The 13,233-nt window shown below is 40.0% G+C and overlaps 1 protein-coding gene and 1 non-coding gene across 2 annotated transcripts in view; one reads left to right on the forward strand and one right to left on the reverse strand.

The window, feature by feature from the left end:
- The window catches only part of LOC145978342 (uncharacterized), an 82,950-nt gene that overhangs the window by 50,063 nt on the left and 19,654 nt on the right, over window positions 1-13,233 (forward strand). The window lies entirely within an intron of this gene.
- Window positions 219-293, reverse strand: TRNAT-UGU (transfer RNA threonine (anticodon UGU)). Its single transcript has one exon. It is a non-coding gene; the product is annotated as a tRNA-Thr (tRNA).

The raw sequence follows: 13,233 nt of genomic DNA on the forward strand, positions 1-13,233 counted from the left end.
ATTTGAAGAACGTTTTAGGAGAATGACTGCTGTATTAAAAAGAAAAAAGAAAAGTATGGACTAGAAATTGGTTCGAAAGAAAATGAGGTAATCAATGCGTACTGAACAAGCTTTCTAACGAACTTGGTTGAGTTGAGTTGGTGTTTTAAGTCCACTTTATGCACAGTAAGGCTAATCGGGACTGGACCTACAGTTTAAAGTGGGATCCGAACCACTTGTGCCTCCACCGGGTATCGAACCCGGGACCCCTTGATTACAAGGCAATTACGCTACCACTGCGCCATGGGGGAGGCCCTCTAACGAACTTGGGTATGAATATTTAACACGAGATTTGCAGGTGTCATTCATTAAAAAGGTATTTTTTCAACTAAATATATCGAACATTCAATGTGCTTGTAATAATAAGGATTTCAATTATCGGCTAATCATATTTGACATGTACAAATCTCATCGCTTTGCATAAGTACCTAGCGAACTGAACCTGAATGCGAATCATCTCTGTTTCTTTTTCTTATATCGAGAAGCGAACAAATAAAACTCCAAAACCACAGACAAAAAACTTTCCTTCAACAAACTCACATATTATCTTCACATCGCCGAACTTCGCTCTGATTGGCTGTTCCAAAGAATCCAGTCGAGGAAAGCCAGTTGCAATTAGAACATGGCCTATTCCTCAAAACCAGTCAAGCAGCCAGCCAGGCAGCCATCACATCCGGGCAGGTAGCCAGTTCAGCGCCCACTAACTGGAAATCCAGTTCCGTGTGATTCGGCCTTAACTCAGTTACAGATACTATCTGCTCGAAATTTTGTTTCAAACAAATTGCACACAATCAATGATCATTAAGGCGAAATTGCATTTACTAATGTGGTCTTTCCTGAGTTCTTTACTGCTTTTATACGAAAATGATGATTTTATCAAAATATCGGAGGGGGCTGTGGCCCCTTCAGTTGCCCCTCTGCGAACGCCAATGTGAAGAATTATATCGTTTCATTTATGTTTCTGGTACATAATATCTCGGCTGTACTGGAAAGAGGGCTTAAGTTAAAAAATGCAATTTTACAGCAAACAGTTATTTCTCTTTATTTTTTAATAGCAAACATTACAGACATGATTTATACATCGGATCATAATTGTTTAGAATCTCTGCACATGCCCAATATAAAGTTATACTTATAATATTTTCTTTAATTCATTCAGTGCGACTTAATGAAAACAAAAGAATATCGCAGTTTGTAACTTATGTACCTTTTCTCTAGATATGTGTTGATGTACTTATATTATTTTAACAAATAGTAAATGATGGAATAAGGAGTAATCTTTGCTTGAATGATTTTAATTCGAAATATCGTTCGTGCACCTGCGACAGTTCTTAGCATGCTGTGGCACCAATTCCCCTTGCACCTGATTCTTTCTCTTCCATTCCAAGTTCAACAAGATTCAATCTCTCGATAATAACTACTTTCAAGCTCCACTACCACATTCCAAATACAACTTTGTACTCAACCAAAACACTGAAGTATTCGCGCGTAATCATAAATGACGAATTGCAATAAAGCTTGGTTGGCTCTAAGAATTACTACTATGAACTTTGAGAGAGCTGTAAACTTCAATCATTTACATTTTGAAAATTTGTTATCTTTCAATATGCTTGTAACAAATTTATGGCATGTTTTCGGTTCTTTTCACTTTTACATTCCTTTAGCTGTCAAACGAGCTCAGAATTGTTCTCTAGCTTCACAGATTTAATAGAAGCTGGGTGAACCCCAGAACCGTTTTGTGCAGCAACATGTTCGGAAATATTCCCACCACCCACCGAACCGAATTCGGATTTACCGCGTGGCAGTCAGACGCCCTGTGGTTCCTTCAAACCGACACGACGCAGGTAACTTTTGCAGAGTGGGGAGACGAGATTTCGTAACGACATTTTTGTTAAGAGTCGATGGTCAATAAAGTCCCACAGAGTCCTCGTTAAGTCGACAACACACTTTACAACTGTGGCAGAACAGCTGTAGTCGCTGATTTACAGGTTAAGGAGACACTCTTCAGTGAGGGGGATGACACAGAATCTTCTGGATGCGGTGATCAACTATCATCCGTTCACCTGCAAGGTCGATGCAACTGTATCTTTGCAGAACTGCATCGACACTCAAGGATTTCCTCGTGACGAATCCAGGTGTTCCTCAGCAATATGTCCACCGTGATGCTTGCAAGTTCAAGGTGCATCGTGACGCTCTGCCCTTCACAACGAGACAGCTCGGGATTTCGCAGACAAGAAGGTCGCACAATCCTACTTTCGAAGTGTTTTGGTTTAAAACAAAGTTCGTAACTGTAAACCTTGAAGCCTTCCTCAAGACGAACGATTATAAAGTTCTTGCGAGTTACTGATCAGATCAGCTCTGGATACTATTCCGGACACCATCTCTTTCATGTTGAAGGACCGACGAGCAGTAGTTCAAGAAATATATGTGTGTTAGTTCACCGTGTGCTCAGAAACTTGATACAATATCTGCCAGACACAACAAACGTGTTTTATTAACTGTTCTTCCCGACCAAAAAGAAGAAATGATTATGAGCTGAAACTGCTTTCAACACATTTGATTTACTTTTCAATCTTACTTTACAAATGATATCCCTTGTTGCCAAAGTTAAAAAGAAAATTCAACAAGATTGGGAGATATGGGTTAAACAAAAATTTACATGTATGAGTCATTCATGAAAAATGTAATAAATTTAAACAGACTACATGGTTTTATACATTTAATATACCTAGAAAGTTTTTAATTCTAAGATTGAGACTAGATCACATCAAATTAAATCACCATTTATATAAAATCAATTTAGTTAATTCACCTATGTGCAAATGCGGACTAGACCAGGAAGATGATCATCATGTTATATTTCAATGTCCACTTTGTAGTGGGATCCATGAGTATTACCGTGCAAATTGTCCATCACCATGTTCGTGCACTTTATTTCACCGAATAAGAGCTTCAAGAAGTAAAAGAAAACTCAAAACAAGCTGTTGACAATTTCTGCACCAGCATACATAAAAATCCATCGCTTAAAAACACACAGGATGTAAGAGATAAATTAATGAAAATAGTCATGGACAATTTGCTGAGCAAGAGAGATCTTATTCAGGAATCTAATAAAAAAAAACCAACCTCTTTATCCTCTTTGATATCGGCACCAGATGTAACAATTGCATTTATCAATTTTAGATTTTCGCATGATATTAATGTAGACACAAAGTAAGTTATAGCTATTTATTGAAAATTTGTAATTTGATGTAATAATATCATATATGACTTAATTTTGTAGGACACATGGAGTACTAGAGTTGGTATAACAGTTAAATCCAATAAATAATGAACGCATCCAATCTCCTCAGACAAACAATCAGATTGTAATTAATTAATTAATTCGTAAGAGAACAACATTAGATTAATTAAAAAAGCAACAGTATGATAAAAAGTAAAGAAGAAAAGTATTCAACAGGCGAGCTGTTAAGAGTTGAAGAAGCCAAAATGAAGATAACTTTGAAGAAAAACAACAAACTAATTGTTTTCTGGTTCTAACTGAAGGCTCAGGGATTGGTAATATTTGAGCATGACTTTTCAACTTCCAAGCCAAGAGTATCACAGTACAGTCGCAACGGTTTGCTTGATAAATGACTTGTGCGTCAACCAGACTTCCCCTTGCACACTTTCCTGGGTGCTGTGCCAAGCTGCCAACTTTCCCTCCAATTCTCATTCCAAGTATCTCGCTTGCACCGTTTGACCCTCGGAAACATTTGGTTCGCAGGACTGCCAATTATGCAAGGGCCCGGCCAACTCTCGAGGTGCATGTTCAACAAGCAGATTGCTTTCCCGGTAAGAAAGTGACAGAGTACAGCTCCCCCATCACGTGACACACGCAGCCGATTACCGCTACGTGGCGATTGTCGCCTGGGAGGCGCGATGAGCTAACAATGTTCGGTAAGAGATAATCTTCAGAGGGATTGTAATCCATCCATTGTTGCCGTAATAAGGAGCCGAAAGCAAGGTCCTGAAGAATGGAGGAATCAAGGAAATAGCAGGGTAGCGCGCGTCGCGTGAGGCCTGGCGCCTGTAAATGTTCATGAAACATAACGAGGAGGGAAGCGGGGCTCACAGCGAAGATCAAGGCCTGGGAGAGGCTGACAGCGAATTCCCAACAGCCAGAGGTTGCAACGGAATCCAGTCTTCCGTGTGGCCTCTTCGGGAAGTCCAGATCTCGACTTGATGCAGCAAAGAATTGCAATAACCATTCCGATAGGCTCTATCTGGCTATACTTGATTTTTGATTTGATGTCGATGTTTCTCATTTAGCGTCGCTTTTCTGCCACTTTTGACTAATCGTGACGATGAGGATCAGTGCGTCGTACCGCGATGAGCAACCACTCCGCTACGAAGGTCGGTTATCTGACTATAGAAATTGACTACAGACATACAGAACCCAAAATATGTTAATTGACGCAAATATATGGACTCCAGCAACATTAAGATGTATTAACTGCTAATAATGCACTTTTGGTGGGCAGAATACGCACAGGAATGCATCAAAAAGTACCCTTTATTAGCTGCTGTTGCGTGTGATGCACTAAAAATGCATGAAATGACTATTTTCAAAGAAACCAAAAATACCTATTTAACTGTGCCCAATCTTGATTTGCATTTTCGAGTTCTCGGTGTAGAAGTAATGCGCAAGGTTCAAACTCCAATGGCTGAAACTAATTGCAGTTTAAATTGCCTCCACCGAGAATCGAACCAGGGACCCCTCTTATATAAGGCCATCGGAGAGACCCTGCAACAGTATGCAGGCGAGGTAATCAGAGGTTGGGATCCAGGGACGTCTCCAAAGGTGGAAACTTAGGTCGCACCTTCACCTTAGGTGGAAAAAATAAATTATTTCTATCTTATTTCCAGAAGCAACTGTAGCATTATGACTACAAAGGAAGCTTTTGTTGATAAACATCCACAAAAGCAAGTAAATAGATTCAAACGTTCTGCGTACGCTTGCCGCGATTCTCTATGTAACGAAAATCTTGTAAGATCGAGAGAAGACAAGACAGCCAAGAAGTTAACATAAATATCTTCGCCCACGTGTTTCAAGGAAAGCAATGGAAAAGGTATGCGTGTTCGGAAGAGCGATTTTTACGACAGGAAAGGGACACTTTGTTAGGATTTTGCAATTAACTGTCATTAAACCTGGACTCTAATAGAAAATAAATGATTTCTAATGACTCTGACGATGGTTTAACTTCATGAATTATTCATACGTAAATTCCTTCGTGTTCTTAGCCAAAAAATATGAGGATGGTTGATAGCTCGTTGGACTCGGAATGAAGTCCTCTTTCCGATTCTACAATACAAACTGAGGGTTTCCATTTAAAATTTCACAGTTGCCCCCCCCTCCCCATCCCCAGGGGGCGGGGGTGGGGAATCAAGTGTGATATCATTGAATAGCTTTCTTTCACTTATTAAACACGTATTTTTTTCGTTTTCCGATTCGATGTATATTTCTCACGATATGTGACCGTTCCGGGACTTTTGGACCACCCGGTATGTCTCATAACCACTGAAGTGTATTTTCTAGCAGAGCTCGTTTTTGTAAGTTGTCCGTGACGTCAAGATATACCACAAGCAGATTATCGGTGTTGGTTGGCTTGATCCACTTCTATAATTCGGCGGTTGTATTTTATTAATATGCTCCTCCCAGAAAAAACCGGCACGAACCGCTTTACGCTTCATCGCTGCAGAAAATGTCGAGGCAATCGCATTTGAGTTACGCCGCGAAACCGCTCGGCGATTTCAATTTCCAGCTCCACATCTGGACGGAAAGAGAACAAAACAATAACGCCAGAAACCGGATCCGTCATTTTATCGTCGCAGATGAAAAAAATACACCGTTATTCGTGTCAATTTTCGGGAAGTGGGGGGGTCTGCGGTTTCCGAATACGGACTTTCTGCGAGTCGAAATGATACGTCAGCGGGGAGATGTGTGATTTTACTCAATTGGCGCTGCGGTCGCGCAGACTGGGACACGCCCCTAACTGGGATAACATGGCATCACCGACCCAATTGCAAAAGTGGGGTCTCCGTGTTTTCTCCCTTGGCTTAATCTCAGACGTCTCGTATTGATACGACGCGCACGACAAAGGAAGAATAAAAAATATAAAGCGTTGGTGATAATTAGTGTTGCCAACTACCATAATTTAAAACCAAAATATATTTTCTTAACCAAGACAAGATATACAAAATTCCCTTTGCGAAACTTCTTTGTGTACGCAAGCCCGAATTTAAAGGGGTAGGTGGGGGCTAAAGCCCTGCGTGTCCACACCTCAATTTGGGAAAATAAGCTTTAAAAAGAGGCCACATAATTAAAACAAACGAGATATTTGAAATGTAGTAACAATACACAATATATACCAACTAGCTGATACAGATTAGCCTAAAATGTATAACAAATTATAAATATGGGGGCGTTCTGTTTGATTGATTTATTGATTTGGTTTATTTTACTTCGCCACTTTTGGCTAATCGCGAAGATGAGGATGAGTGATGGACACTCACCAAGAACACTTATTCCCAGGCCGGAATTCGAACCTCTGGACCCCTTAAGTCGTAGCGCGTTGTGCTAACCACTGCACCACATAGGTCGGGACATAGGGGGAGGGGGCTCACGTGATGTTAAGCTCCGTTCCTCTACATGTGACAATTATGGTAAGTCTGTGCAGAAATATTTTATTTCTTGTATCAACAATCTTTCTTCACCAATAAAAAATCAACAATACTCACAATACATGCACACATACATAATGTCACGAGGGAGACGAGACAAGGAAGATGTAATAAGTACATTTTGGAAGTGTTTCTACCTGGAATTGTTGCTCTGGAAACTTTTTCCTTAAGGGAGTTGGCACCACTGTCTGAAATGCTTTAAAAAAAACTGCCTGATGCGGACGGAAGCAGGCACTCGCCAATTTCTTATCGCGGCCACCTGCTGAGAAAGATTCCGTTACACTAGGAGGAATATTTGGAGCAGATCTTCTTTGCAATTATCAACGAACTCGGATTTCATTTTCTACCCCGCCCCACTCTCTGCCACAAAAAAACAGTTCCATCAAAAAACAATCTATGAATCGGGTGATTTTCTGCTTGGCTGGTACGTCATTCCTTAATTTGCAACACTGCTAACCGAGATTCTCTTAATGGTACTTAATTAAGAGCAGTGGTGGTCCAGACGTGGGGTGTCTGACTGCCACGCGGTGGAACATGGTTCGATTCCTGGTGTGGGTGATTTCAGCAATGTCTGCGTGGAGCTGCTCTGGGTTCCACTCAGACTGTAATAAATAGGTACCTGGGGCATTGGCGTACGCAGGACTCTTTTTCGGGGGGAGCTGGAATTGTAAAAGTGGGATAGTACTTTCTAGGGAGCGGTATACACAATAAGATATTTTGTATATTAAAAACTTTCCGCTCTCAAAAATAGCAATCCGGGGTCATTTTAAGGCAAGTTTACATTTACCGCTCTTGTTTCTTTCGAGTTCTTCACTGCTTTTATTTGAAAATGTTGATTTTCTCACAATTTAGGAGGGGGCTGTAGTCCCATCAGCCCCCTTCTGAGTACGCGTGCCATGGATCAAAAGTGGCCAGAACTTGATTCTGAATACATCAGAAGTGTTATATTTAGTGGCATAAATTCTTGATTGGGAACAGCGGTAGTTCAGTATTTCAGAGTACTTCAGGTACAGTTACAACACTTCTGGGTTGTAACAATTCCATTGAAAGTAAATGGGATTATTACAACCCACAAGTGACCGTGACTGTACATGTGCCCAAGTAATGACTATACAATTAGCTTGTTAGCTATTGGCTACAATATCTTGGATTGATTGATTTGGTGCTTTTCAAGTCCAATTTATGCACTATAAGGCTAATGGGGACTGGACCTACAGTTTAAAGTGGTAACCGAACCACTATGTGCCTCCACCGGGTATCGAACCCGGGAGCCCTTGATTACAAGGCGACGACGCTACCACTGCGCCATCGGGAGGCCTGCTCTCTTGGAATAATATAGTATAATGTAATACAGAATAAAATAATTCTATAGTATGTTCATAGCATTTGAAATCAACAGTCATTAATGTAAGTTTTCTTGTTTTCTAGGTAAGACGGGCGTACTACACTTATCAAGAGTTCAGGTAGACAATTGCTAGTTGGCAACACTGTACGGGCAGGTGAGTGTATATGATACGAAATGTTTGTCCACCATTCACACGCCATTTGACAACGCACCTTATACAAACTGTACCTGATTGCCTTACATGTGGAAAAGAAAGGAAATAAAGCCATTAAATAACTAATTTTCAGCACAATGCAGCCACCTTCCTGGAAAAGTGGCTTAGAACAAAAGACACGAACCCAACATGTTAGGTATTTAGGACGGGCGGCTCTTTGTCCTTATTTACAAAAACTATACACATTAGCCCATCCGCAACACTGGACTTTCACATACCGGGCCAAAGGTCAATCTCCACACAACTCCTTGTAAGGATTTTCACAAACAGACCACGTGACCCACCGCACCGTTAACGATCTCACGTTCCTCCAACATCATCACTCATCAATTTCCTTCAATCATCACCGGCCTTAAAAACGTCCTCTTGACCTCACCATTAGCAGAAAAAACTGGAGCGATTTCCCTAACTTTCCCTAGAAGCCAAAAACCCAGGACGCCGCCTGGTGAGAAGAAAGGGAAACAAACAATTGAAAGCTGATCTTTGACCGGTGGTGACATCATTGTGCTGTACTTGTTGACCCGGATTTTGGACATCCAAAGCAGGAAGCGAATACGGGTTGGCCGTGAAATTGACGTGCCCCTCCTCCAATGGAATATATCTTCGCTAACAAGCATATGCTCATACCCCTTATGTTACCCTGTAACCTTTACATAAGCTTTGAAAAATGGTGGACGGTGTTATGAATAAGCCACGAATATTAAAGCACCCAAAACTACAGAAAACGAAGTATATCTATGGATTAATGTTTGCTAAAAATGTTAATATAAGCAGCAAAGAACAGGCAATGTTAAAAATCAAGTATGTGGGACTATAAAATTAGCATCATGACGTCACTGACAAGATTTACTATTTGCAGGAAGGTCAAGTACATTCCGAACTGTCCACGTCACCAACCGTTTGGGAAATAGTATTCAAAAGCGCATAGAGTGTGTGAAGAACTGGTACTTTGATCGAAAATAGTACATTTAAGGAGCAAATGCATTCATTTACCACAGAAACTGTTCCGACTTATTTTCAACCCAGTCAGTAAGTTATAAGACTGCCACATCACGGGTGCTTGATATCGAGCGGGATTTTTTCAGTTAATATGCATGCATAAGATACTCTGCGGCTCACTCAGCCTCAATGAATACCTGGAACAACCCTGATCACATCATCTCCACTATGGTTAAGATCCAAAATGTGTGAACTCCACACTAGCGAGAGGTTTTCGCTCGAGCTCCCAGTAGTTCTCACGGATTACGCTAGATAGCGTACGGAACAGAGAACTCATCGCTCGTCCTTACCGCATAAAACTGTTGAAATTATATGATTGGAGGCTGTAAGCATTGTAAAAAGTCATATTAGTTAAATGAGCTAACATTCTGTGCTTTTGTCATCACACACCAACTGTGCATTCGATCAAATTGGACAGTCAGATGTTTTCCTGACTTCGGGATTTTTCGTGTGACGTACGTTGAATGCGTTTACAAATCTTACCAAGGACATTGCAACGTAAGGAGGCATTAATTTCATCCAACTGTACCGTTATTCTTAAGGAAATCAATTCATTTGTTCATCATTGCTCGAGCAAATCCTTCAAAAATGAGAATATGGGGGGAGGGAGGTCATAATTAACCAATTTTTTTTTAGTTCAACAACTTTAAAAGATTGTTTGATTTGGTTTATTTTACTTCGCTTTTCTGCCACTTTTGGCTAATTGCGAAGATGAAGATGAATGATGAAATTGATGAATGACATTCTCAAACATCCATGCCCAGGCCGGGATTCGAACCCGGGACCTTTGGCGTTGTAGCGCGATGTGCTAACCACTCTGCCACGGAGGCCGGCTTTAAACGATTGTATGGATCTAACGAGTTTATTGTTTCACTTCTGTATTTACGTTTCTATTTGGTATTGTACTTAAATTTGTAGATCAATGGTAATACCTGTGGCATAACAAGTGACACAATATATATTTTTTTAAATAATTGAATTTAAAAACATTTTCAAAAATAAAAAAGTGTGAGAATTTACTTTGTTCTTTATACAGAACACAATATACATTTCAATGCATAAGGTTCAATGCTGTCTATTTCTAGCTGTCTACCTGCAAAGACAGTTCATAAATTCGGTAACACCTGTGACATCATACAGATTCTGTATTTCCTTCAATTTCTTTAACAAGGTTTTATCTTTGTTCATGTGACTTCGGCTGCAGGAAGTTATTGATGTACTTCTATTTATGTTACAATTGGGAAAGAAAATTAAGCCACACTAACTTCACAGTTCAAAAATGGAAGGAAAGTGTAGTAACACTGTGACAAATTGATTGACTGCTTATTAAAACTGATAGTATCCTCACAGCTACGTCATTTCTCTTCAACCAATGACCGTTCGCTACCGATAATTGACTTGCCTGTTATCCACGCATCTCGGTTAACCGCAGAGAGATATCTATCTGTGTTAAGAAGGAGACATTCCAACGTCAATATTGAAATGTAACTCTTGCTAATGGAAGATCTGTTTTGGGAAAGCTCTCGAGGCTTGACCCATAAGACTTGGTCATCCATCTTATTCGTGGACTGGTCAGCGGCTTCGGTCAGGAAAGAAATGAGATCCTTTCCAATCTCGGGCGTCGAAAAAAACCACAATCTGTTTTCTACCGAAGTAGGGTGGGAGACACGGTGCTAAGCTGGCCACCAACAGACAGAGAAATAACAATTTTAATGGTCGAGAAACCTGGCCAGCAGTGTCTTCTGTTGGTGATAGTGGAACACTTGGTCCGGCTTGTCTTGTGCGCGTGGGAGGCAGTGAATAGATGGGAAAGAAAGCTTAAACTTTATGGCATTGTCAGAAGCAAGCCTTTTGTCCAGTGGCTCTCACAGTGTACACTACCCTCCCTTGCCCCTCCTTGATAGGAACAGTGGAATTTTTTAGATGACAAAGAAAGCCCAAATGACATTGGGTTGCAAGAGGGAGCCACTAGAATTACCCTTTTGTTTAAGGCAAACAACTTTTTTTTGTATATAGTATTTTTGTTTCTTTATGACTCGTTAAGCAACTGAGATCAGGAAATGCTCATTTATGTACTCGATTAAGTGTGCTCAATTATCAGACATTTTTTCGATCTGCATAGTACAGTACAACACTATCGCTACGTCATCACCCCCCCCCCCAACCTCTACATTGTCATTAATAACCATGATCATAGCCCAACATTGTAATGTTTGTCCTAGTCACATAACACAGGATTTTATTTGGTCTCTGCCTTCTTTGAGCCTTATGAATGATATACTCTATTTGTTCGAATCCCGGCATGGGCATGGACGTCCGGAAGGGAGGGACAAGGGGGCTTCCACTGGAAAATGAATGCCCAGCTGAATATTATATGTTACACACAATATCGTTTCAGTCACAGTAATTTATGTTAATTATTATAACTGCGTTGAAGGAACATGATAATTTCAGACTGAAGCAGTGTTTTTGAGGGAGCATCACTATTAAGGGGGGAAATATGTATCTTTTGCCGCCCCTGCTACGCCCCTTGGGGGTACGTACAGTGGGATCCATGAGTATTACCGTGCAAATTGTCCATCACCGTGTTCGTCCACTTTATTTGACCCAATAAGAGCTTCAAGAATTAAAAGAATACTCGAAACAAGCTGTTGACAACTTCTGCACCAGCACACATAAAAATCCATCGCTTAAAAGCACACAGGATGTAAGAGAAAAATTAATGAAAATAGTCATGGACAATTTGCAGGGTAATACTCATGGATCCCACTGTACTTAAATGTTATTTACCACGGCTACAGATATCTTAATCTCAGGGGGATAGGTTATTTATTTGAGAATTCCGAATAAAAAAGCGTTTTATAGCCAAGAGGATATAGTAAAATGCGGATCTATATTCTGATAATCAATACAAAATACAGAGAAAATATATATATATATATAATCGAAAAGGTATTCTTTTCTTGTATCTATTTCTTCTATAGGAAAAAGGCTTCTTCTTCTTTTAAAGGGCTTCTTCTTCTTTTTAAAAAATAGTCATCCCCTTTTATTCATCGCTGTTTCTTATTTCCTCTATTCATATCAATTCTTATTTCTTCTTTCAGCAGCAATTCTTATTATCTTCTATATTCCGACGAGCTATTCTTATATTCTCGATAAATTCTTCTATTTATTCTTTCCACAGCAAATTCTTATTTCTTCTATTCTTCTTTGCCACTGGAAAGAAGTCTTATTTCTCTCATTTATCGCAAATATTTCTCTTTACCATATCTCTTCTCAATAATATAGACAAATCATTATGCTGCATTCCTTGTAGAGAATTGAACCAAAGCTATAGAGGATTTTTAGGGGCGTCTAATCTGACAATAGCGCCTCCTCTTAAAACAACAACCAAGGGAAATAACCAGGATCGCTAATAACAAGCGCTGCCGATGGCCCAGTCCGACTAATAAGAAGCGCAACCGTAAGTGCTTCGGGGCGTCTAATTTGACAACAGCGCCACCGGGGACAAGCAACCAAAACACTGACGAGGTTCTCCTCGTCAGAGAAATAAAAAGAGAATAGATTTCTGAATTCGTTCGCTTACTTAATAGCTTTCCTAAACGTTTCATATGCGGCCATATTCTTAATTATTTTAATTTACTATATACAACATTCTATTTATTTATTTTATAGTATTTGAACTCTTCTTTTATATATTTCTCAATTTACTATAATATATATAATCCATCTTCTCCGCTCTAAGTTTTTATAATTTCCTTTTCTCCTCTTTATATAGCACGCTGCCATCTCTCGTCGATTCCGAGAAACCATTCCTCCTTGCAACTTTCATTGTCTCATCGAAACTTGCACGTGACACCCCCTGGAAAAAAACTTATCTTGCTTGGCCCTCCCTGGAAAATATCCTGTGGAC

This window comes from Lepisma saccharinum, chromosome 24, assembly GCF_977018435.1.
Source record: "Lepisma saccharinum chromosome 24, izLepSacc3.1, whole genome shotgun sequence".
NCBI lineage: Eukaryota > Metazoa > Arthropoda > Insecta > Zygentoma > Lepismatidae > Lepisma > Lepisma saccharinum.